A 9,730-nucleotide genomic window follows, 5' to 3' on the forward strand; every position below is an offset into this window, starting at 1 on the left:
GGGCTCTTCAGCCCCTCCCTGGGCTACGTGAGCTCCAGAGCCACCTCCCTGGGTCACCAGAAGCCCCCAGGGGTGGCCCTTGGATATCCTTGAATTCAAAACAAGTTGAAAGCTGATGTTTTTATAACTCTTATCAGGCTCTCAGCTTTCACCTCAGTCAGGTAGCCTGAAAGATTCTGTCCTTGCAGGGGGCAATAAAAGCTGTTTAGTGAAAGCTCCTGAGCTGGCTGAGCTGGTGCCACACCTTGTTTGGAGAGCTTAAACCAAACTTTTGCTTTCACAACAGAAGCAAATTGCCTCTCCTTGAACGTCAGAGGGGAGGAGGTCACAAAGGCACCAGCAATCAGAAGGGATCTGGTGCTTTCTGCCTTTGCTTTTTGGTTTGTTTTTTTTTCCCTTTAGAGGATCTATTGTTTGTCAGTTATGGTGCCAAGTTGTTCCAGATTTTATTTATGTTCTTTCTACATGACCTGTTTCTAAATTTACCCCCCCTGCACAGCTGGGGGGTGGGTGTCTGGGTGAATCCAGCCTGGAAATAGTTTCCTGGGGCATGTGATGAGCCCTGAAGCTGGAAAAGCTCCAGGGAAGGGAGATTGCTGGTGCCCCTCTACCAAAGGTCAAGTTTTCAGTCCCCTCCATCCTGCTACCAGCATGCCAAAGGTGCTTTTTCTGCCCCAAACCCTTGCTGGAGGGGCTCTGGTGGCTCCTTTCACCTTGGGTGGGCAGCACTTCACCCATCTCTGCATCACCAAGGTTGGGTTTGGTGCTGGAGACAAGGTGCAGAGGGCTGAGCGTCGGTGGAGAGACCTTTGGGCTGAAACCAACATCCAAATGTGACAGGATTGGGTTGTTTTAGGTGGCATCTTGGGCACCTGTGGGCACACAGACACCACTGCACCTCCCCACTGTCCTTTGGCACTCGGTGGCACGTGGCAAGCGGGCAGGGACGTGGCTCAGACTTTGTTTTGTGGGTGTCTCCCCTTCCCCAGGTCCTCTGCAAGTAGGTAGATTAGCTTGGGTGTGGCCTGGGATGCTTCTGAGTCCTTCAGGCAGGGCTGGATGAGGAGCACAAAGTCACACCAAGTCTGCCAAGGGCTTTTTGGGTTTTTTTTTGGGGGGGTTTGGTGTGTTTTCTAAGCACCTAGAAATGCAGAGAGGAGCAGAGGTGGCCCCTGCCTCACCAAGGGCACAGGAGTATCAGCACTGGGGTTACTGGGAGTAATCTATTTCCCAGTAGATACTGGGAGTATCAAACTGGGGTTGCTGGAAGGATTGGGAAAAACTGAAGCAGAAGGAAAGAGCTGTTGCTGGACAGCTCAGCTTGCACTGGGACGGGTTGGAAAAGAGGCAGATTTAATTACCTGGATTTAATTACAAGGCAAAAATCCTTTTTCAGGAAATCCTGTGTGTATTTAGAGCTGGGGGAGGGGTGTCCCCCGTGGCCTGTCCCAACTGTCCCCTCTCTCCTTTCCCTTCTAGTCGTGGGACATCTTCTTTCGCAACGCCAATGCTGGAGCTGCTCCAGGCACTGCTTACCAAAGCCCCCCTCCACTGGGTACCAGCCTTTCCACCCTCTCCCAAGCCCAGTTCCTGGTTCAAGCACAACCCAACGTAGATAAACTGGTGGAGGACCACCTGGCAGTCCAGTCTCTCATCAGGGCATATCAGGTAAGGAGACTGTGCTGAGCGTGTCCTCTGTAGAGGGACGTTTGGTGGCCAAGGTGGGTTGGGGGGGTGGTGCTGTGGAGCTTACAGGGTGCCCCCTGGGTTTACTGAGCTGCTGATGTGGTGGGGTGGAAGCTCAGCTGATGTTCTGCTGGACAATAGGGGGATTAAAGCTATTGTCACCTAAACAGAGCAGTGATGGTGGCAGGGAGGGGGAGGTCTTCTCGCTTCTGGAATGATGCTCCTGTGCTCTGGGCTGCTGCCTGCTCAGCACTGGTGTGGGACTGCCCATCCTGCTTCCTCCTGAGAGAACTTCTGAGGTCCTGAAACAAAAAGTTCAGGAAACGTTTCCTGGTGATTTGTGACTTGGAAGGGAGCTGTGGTGCTGCTGTGCTGCAGCTCGGGGCGGTGGTGCCAGGTCAGCCTCTTGGGAGAGAGGAGTTTGGGGCAGGAAGGAAACATCCTCCAGCTAGAGCCAGCCAACAGTTTAACTCCAGAGAACATTTCAGTGTCCTTCTACATCCGTGTCATCCTTTCACCTTTACTTGCCCTCTGGTTTGTCAAGCATGAGGGTTTTAACTGGGGCTGTGGTGAGGAGCTGACCAACCCAGCTCCTGGTGGAGGTGTGACCACAGGCTTCTCACCTCCTCAGCCTCTCAACCTCCAGGTTGTGTTCCTGCTCAGGTAGGGGGAGATAAAACCACAGATTTAAGGCAAGAACTGCAGCAGTGGGCAAGTCCAAAGGTCTGCCCTACCCTTGTCCTCAGCCAAGGTGCCAACGTCAAGGCTGGGGCACTGCCCTGCTGTTCTTCAGGGAGGGGAAGCTGGGAGGTGCTCCTGAGGACCTACGTCTTCCTCACGGCTGATTTCATGGGAGGTGACCACCCTGCCAGTTCTCTCCAGCCCAGGCAGGTCCTGGGGAGCCATTTCTAAAGGCCAGGCAGCTCTCACTGGTGGAACAAGAAGGCAGATGCCAAGTTCAGACAAGGGGGGAGTGACGCAGTTGGAGGCAGCAGCTCCAAGTCAGCAGCTGGAACACAAGATCTATAACCTCTTCTGCTCTCCTGTCACCTCCTCAGGCTCCAAATGGCAGCACTGGGAGGTGGTGACTCTTGGAGGTGTTTTTCTAAGCTGTCTGCAGTGAGAAATCCACCTCCCTTCCTAGTCTGGTGGTGTCCAGGTGGGGGAAGTTCAGCCCAGCATGGGAAGACCAGGAAGGTGGAAGGAATGACAGGAACCCTGCCTGTCATAGGTGGTTTAAAACCATCACCCCGTGTCTGTTGCCACAGTTCAAGTCCCTCATCTTTCTCATAAGCCCCCTTGAAGCTTCTCTCCAGCCCTTCACCCCCAGCCTGGGCTGATACTGGGATGACCTTGCCCTTGGCCTTGCTGAACCTCGTGAGGTTCACATGGTCCCACCTCTGTATCCTGTCGAGGTCCCTCTGGGTGACATCTCTTCCCTCTAGCCTGTCAACCACCCCACTCAGCTTGGTGTCATCTGCAGACCTGCTGAGGGTGCCCTCCATCCTCCTGTCCATGGCCCCAGCAAAGATGTTCAGAATACTGGTCCCAGTGCAGACCCCTGAGGGTCACCACCCATCCCTGATCTCCACCTGGACATCAAGCTGTTGACCACAACCCTGAGTGCAGCCATCCAGACAACTCCTTACCCACCATCCATCCATCAAATCCAGGTCTCTCCAGTTCAGAGACAAGGATGTTGTGCAGGAGGGTGCCAAACTCTTTGCACAACTCCAGGTAGATGACGCCAGTTGCTCTTCCATCACCCACCAACGTTGAAAACCTGTCATAGGAGGCCCAAAAATTTGTCAGGCATGATTTGCCTTTGCTGAAACCAGCTTGGCTGTCACCAGTCATGTCCTTGTTCTCCACATGCCCTAGCAGAGTTTCCAGGAGGATCTGCTCCATGATCCTGCTGGGCACAGAGGTGCAGCTGCCTGGCTTGTAGTCCCCTGAGTCTTTCTTCTACTCCCTTTTTAAAAATGAGGGTTTTGGTTTCCCCTTTTCCAGTCACTGGGAACTTCACTGGACTGCCACAACTATTTAAACATGATGCACAGTGGCTTAGCACCTGCCAGTTCCCTCAGGACCTGTGTGTGCATCTCACCAGAGCCCATGAGCTTGTGCACAGTCAGGTTCCTTTGAAGGTCTTGAATCTGCTCTCCTGTGGTGGGAATTCTTCATTATCCCAGTCCCTGGCCTTTGGGTTCTGTGAATTTGGTGATGTGGCTGGAGCCAGAGAAGACAAAAAAGTTGTTGAGTGCCTTCTCCATGTTGGTTGTGGCCAGATCTTTGGGAGCTCCAGTTTCCTTCATCTTCCTTTGCTGTCCTGTGTACCTGAAGAAACCCTTCTTGTTATCTTTCATGTCCTTGCCCAAGTCCAGCTCCAGCTGTGCCTTGGTTTTCCTGACTCTCCCTGCACTCCTGGGCTGCTTCCCTGCATTGTCCCCAGGATCTGCATCCCTGCCTCCACTGCCTGTGTGTTTTGGTTTGGTGTTTTGGTTGGGCTAAGAGGTTCTGCCTTCCCCAAGCTGTCCTCCTGCCTTCCCTCCTCGAGCTCTCTCACACTGAAACTGAGAACTCTTGCACCCTAAAGAGAAATCTTGAAATATCTCCCAGCTCTCGTGGGCTCCTTTGCCTCTGAGGGCAGTTTCCTGAGGGATCCTACACACCAGCACCCTAACCAGGTGAACCTTTGCTTTCCTGGGGTTCAGGGTCCTGCCTCTACTCTTTACCTGTCCTCTGCCCCTCAAGATGGAGAATTCCACCAGGGTGTGATCCCTGTCCAGATTCCAGTCTTGACATCTTCAATAAGCTCTGCATTGTGAGGAACAAGTCCAGCAGTGCCTCTCCTCTGGTCAGTCCCTCTTAGGAGGTTGTCCTTGAGGCACTGCAGTGCTTCCCTGGACTGCTTGCAGTTCCCTGGGCTGCTTTTCCAGCAGATATCCAAGTGGTTGCTCCATGCTGGGCCAGCCCCCACGCTTGGTTGTAAGATGGACAAACAAATGGTTCCCAGAAGAGCTTTCTGGGAGCAACCAGTGCTCAGGGGCACGTCATCATCTGGCCCTGCAGAGCATGGAGGGGGATTGGTGCTTCCTTTGTAGTTTGCCTTAGTGTCCGTGGCTGATTTCAGGCTCTTTGTGAGCCAAGGCTCTCTTGGGGCCAAAGCTCTTTGGTATTTCCACACCAGCCCTTTCCCAGAAGAGTGCTCCCAAGTCCTGCTGTAGGCTCCTCTCTCCAGAAGGATGCTGTGAGCTGCTGACCTCTGATGTTCCTCAGACACGTTCCTCTGCCTTCCAGAGCTGGTGGCAACACTTGTTTTCTCTGCCACGTTGACAGGAGAGCACCTAGGTCTGTCAAAATCTGGAAAACTCCCTCTTCATTTGCTCTGGTGCTTAGGAGGAAACCATCAGCGTGGAGTTACTCCATCTGCAGAGGAGAGGTGCTTGGTGAAAGCAGTGGGAGACCCTCAGACCTCAGTTCTGGAGGGTCTCTGCTGTGAAGGAGATTGCCTTCCCCTGCCTGCCCCACCACAGCCTGGCTCAGACAGGGCAGAGTGCTCCCTGCAGCTGGTGGCACTCACACCTCCATGCTGTAGCTGAAAGAAACCCCAATTTCTCCAGGCTTGAGCTGCAGCCAGAAACTGGGCTGGCTCTGCAGCAAATGGAGAGAAGGAAACTGCATTGTTTTTGAAATATTTATTGTTTTTAAGGAATGTCTCTTCCATGAACTGGTTTTAATGACTAATCTGTGTTGTTGCTTCCAGGTCAGGGGTCATCACATTGCAAAGCTTGATCCTCTCGGCATTAGTTGTGTAAATTTTGATGATGCACCAGTAACTGTTTCTCCAAACGTCGGTGAGAATTACTCTGCAAATTAATCCTAATGTAATTTAACTTTTTTACCCCTCCCCTGTTTTGTTTTTCTCCCTTTCCCCTCTCCCTCCTGGTACCTGTTCTCCTTTCCATTCCTGGCCCGTTTCATAGATTCGAGGGCATCATGTAGCACAACTCGACCCACTGGGCATCTTGGATGCAGATCTGGACTCCTCCCTTCCAGCTGACATTATCACATCCACAGACAAACTGGGTGAGGGCTTTGAGAGCAGTTAGTGCTGCATTGCTTGAGCTCCTCTCTCTTTCACAGCTTCGTAGGTAGATTGCTTCACCAGTCAAAGGGGGGAAAAGTCTTAAGTTTCCTTAGTAATGATCACTCTAAATTGATAGTCGATGGGGCCACCACGGAGCAGTTCTGCCCCCCTCTGGCTCTCAGGGTGAATGGGGCTGGTGCCAAAACCCTGTTGCTGGCCTCTCCTGCTTCTCCTCCGACCAGTGCCAATTAATGATGTCACTGAACTCGTTCATCCAGGGCTGGAAGCAATTGCATCATCTGGAAATGCAAAGCAGGGAGGTTGACGTGGTGGTGAGAGCTGAAGTTTGGTTCCCTCAGCTCTTCTTGCTGCTGTTGGGGATCCTGAAAAGCTGGGGGGTGAGGGTGGGGGTGGGGAAACTCCACGGCAGCTGTAAATCCCTGAACTGCTCCCCTCTCCCAAGACTGAGCTCTTCAATCCCTGCTGGTGATCATCACAAGGAAGCTTTGGGATGTGTCCCCATCCAAATGAAGAGGTGGACTTCTCAATGCCTCGGAGTGAAAGATGCATGAGTGTGGCACAGATCTCTGTAGTATGCTGCCATTCTTCTAGCTAGAGCAAGGTCACCGTGCTGAGCTCTTCTGCCTTGCTGGTGCTTTCCAAGGGTGGTTCCCCTGGCATTAGGAGTGCTCAAGAGGCATGCTTCTAACCTAGAGTAGAGCAGCAGTGATGATTACTAACCCCCCACCACCCAACCAGCCGATCAGAGCCCACAGTGCATGTCAATGAGCTCCATTCCTCCTTCAGCTGCCAGCTCAGGACACCAGCCCTGGACCTGGTGGACCTTCACACAGGATGGTGTGTCCTGGGAGTGGTAGGCAGGGATTAGGGTTTGGTTGGCCCAGCTCGATGGGTGATGGGGATGGGATGATGGCCATGGGAGCCAGCTGGCTCTGAGCTGGGGCAAGCCAACTAGGAGGTTTGTCTAGGAGGTTTTGATGGGAAGAGGTGGGGAGATGGTGGCCGTGAACCCAGGCGCAGGAGAGGACACTCTTGTAGGCAGTGCTGTGAGGGGAGCAGGGACCCTGAAGCCCTGGGCCTGCTGGACATGTTTCCCTCTTCAGAGGAGAGCAGGGTCTGCATGAAACCCAGAGCTGGCTGGCTGGAGGTGGTTGCAGAGACTGCAACCCTCAGGAGAAAAGGGAGCCAGGTCTGGGGAGCAGAGCTGCCACGGTGCTCAGCGAGTCCCAGACTCACAGGAGGGTTTAGGTTAAAGGGAGGTGCAGAGGTCACCTAATCCAGCCCCCCTGCAGTGAGCAGGGACACCTTCTGCTACACCAGGTTGCTCAAAGTCCATCCAACATGGGCTTGAACACCTCCAGTGATGGAGCATCCACAACTTCCTTGGGCAACCTGGGCCAGGGTCTCACCACCCTCAGCATTCAAAATTTCTTCCTTCTCTCTAGTCTAAATCTCCCTCTTTCAGTTTCAAACCACCCCCCCTTGTCCTGTCCCAGCAGGCCCTGCTCAAAAGTCCCTCCCCAGCTTCCTTCTAGGCCCCTTTAAGTACTGAAAGGCCACCAGAAGGTCTCCCTGGAGCCATCTCCAGGCTGCCCCAGCCCAACTGTCTCCTGCTGGCCTCCCAGCAGAGGGGTCCCAGCCCTTGGGTCATCATTGTGGCCCAGCTCCAAGAGGTCTTTCTTCTGCTGGGGACTCCAGAGCTGGATGCAGTGCTCCTGGTGGGGTCTCAGGAGAATGGAGTAGAGGGGGAGAATCCCTTCCCTCAACCTTCTGGCCATGCTTCTTTTGAAGCACCCAAAACTCCCTAAGTCCTTCTCAGCAGGTCTGCTCTCCATCCATCCATCCATCCATCCACCCACAGCTCCCAGTCTGTGCTGGGGCTCAGGATTGCCCTGACCCTTGCACTTGACCTTGTTGAACTTGATGACCTTCACACTACTGCTGCTGGTGTCAGCGTGGCTGAGGGTGCCCTAGATCCCTCTATCCATGCAGTTGATGAAGATATTAAACCAGTCCCAGTTTAGACCCCTAAGGGACTCTGCTCCTTACTGGTTTCCACTTGGACATTGAGCTCGTGGGGCTGCCTCAGTGAGGAGAGCCAGTCCAGAGGGCTTTGGCCATGGGGTTCTCTGAAGCATGGTGTGCTCCAGGAACAGCCTTGCTTCAGTGGAAGAAGAGCCCAGAGCCATCCAAGAGCAGGTCCAGGAGCAGGTCCAACTGCAGGCCCATTTCTTTGTGCCTTTCATACCAAAATACCTGTCCTTGCAGCTCCTGGTGTTGGTTTAATTCCCAGGAACCCAGGAATTTGTAGGAACTCCTGAACTTGTGCTGGGGCCGTGTCCTGAGGCAGGACCCCAGACTCAAATACCCAACCAAAGGAGCTTTTATTATCTTGCTGTAACTATTTCTGACTGAGTAGACTTTCCCCTGGGATCCTCATCGTGGCAAACCTCATCCTAAAATCCAGCTTGGTGAAGCCAGCTCCCAGAGAACACCCAGTGAGAGGGGAGGGGAGCAGGAGGGGGGCAGCACGTGGGCAGAGCCTGCTCGTGGCAGAAAAAGCCAATTTCTAAGCAGATCCTGCTGGCTTTTTTTTTTATTATTATTATTGATTTGAAACACTGGACAGAGAAACAATTTGGAAACTTGGATCCCATCTTGTTTCCTCTTTCTGAGCAGTGAAATCCTTAAAGGTCAGCTTTTGTGATGGGAGCTCTGCTGCCAAGAGCTGCAGCCCTGGCCAGGGCGAGTGCTGCAATTCAAAGGAGTTGTTGGATGGTTAATCTCAGAAATTGATCTTTCTTCTCAATTGCCTTTTGTTGAGCCACTGGTTTGTGTCTGGGGAGGGGGAGGAAGCCTGCCCGAGGGTGCTTGGGCTGAGGAGAGGTGGGGCTGGAGCCCTGGAATTCCTCTTTCTCTTGTCTTTTCTATTTAAAACCCAAAGTCATCTCCTCCTGGTCTTGTCCTGCAGAGGCTCTGGCGTGGTAAGTGATGTGAAATGAGGACAGGATGACTGCAGGAGCTTGATGTGACCTGTCCAAGGGAATAACACCTTAGCACGCTGAGATCCAGGGGGGGTGGGAGGCAGGAGGTGTCTGAGTGTCTCTCCCTCGGTGGAAGGCAGCTCCTGCCTCTCTCCCAGGGGAACTGGTGGAAATCATCCTCCAGCTGGGGAAGAACCAAGCCAACCCCTGCTGGGAGACTGTCTGGGAGCACCACCACCTCCCCTTCCCCTAGTCTGAGACCTTGCTAACCAAACATCTCACCTAAATATGATTTTTTTGCCCTGCTGAGCAGGAGGAGAAGCATTTCCAAAGCCTTTCTTGTAACCCAGGTGAGATTGAGGCCCTCGGGTGACCTAACATAGCTCTGGCAGCCCTCCTGAGCATGCTGGAGGTGCCAGCCTCTGTCTTGCTCATTAACAGCCTGCTCATTAACACCCCAGCAGTGGTGTCTCCTTGGGAGAGACCTTGTGGTGGGTTAACCCTGGCTGAGCACCAAGTGCCCACCAAGCCGCTCTAGAACCCTTCCCCTTTCCTTTCCCTCTGCAGAGCAAAAAGGGAAAGGAGAATTAAATGGACACCCGTCCCCTTGTGGGTAAAAAAAGAGGCAGTTGAATGGAAAAGCAAAGCCAAGAACAAGATTTATTCTCTTCTGATGCCTGGCCCCTTCAAGCTCGTGCCCACCACGGGTGTTCCAAACACCCTCCCAACTCCCAGCACACAACGCACTGCACCAGGAGGGGCTGCTATGGAAAAAAAACAGCTCAGCCAGACCCCAAAAAGACCTTGAAATCCTCTTGGAGCAAACCCCCCCCTGTGGTTTGGTGGTGGGAGGCAGCTGGTGCTGCTCAGAGGAGAACACTCCCCGTGATGCAGCTTGACTGGAAGGTGCCTTTTGGTGGCAGGGGGTGAAGCCCCCGTGCCCGGCAGT

The 9,730-nt window shown here is 53.4% G+C and overlaps 1 protein-coding gene across 1 annotated transcript in view; it reads left to right on the forward strand.

The window, feature by feature from the left end:
* The first annotated feature begins 1,485 nt into the window (after positions 1 to 1,485).
* LOC103780514 (2-oxoglutarate dehydrogenase, mitochondrial) overlaps positions 1,486 to 9,730 on the forward strand; it is a 21,523-nt gene continuing 13,278 nt past the window's right edge. Inside the window, exons 1-2 of the mRNA XM_008948201.1 lie at positions 1,486 to 1,668; positions 5,673 to 5,775. The gene's annotated coding sequence lies outside the window, so the exon portion shown is untranslated. The remainder of the gene's footprint in view (positions 1,669 to 5,672; positions 5,776 to 9,730) is intronic.

Source organism: Merops nubicus, unplaced genomic scaffold (genome assembly GCF_000691845.1).
Source record: "Merops nubicus isolate BGI_N331 unplaced genomic scaffold, ASM69184v1 scaffold18139, whole genome shotgun sequence".
Classification (NCBI taxonomy): domain Eukaryota; kingdom Metazoa; phylum Chordata; class Aves; order Coraciiformes; family Meropidae; genus Merops; species Merops nubicus.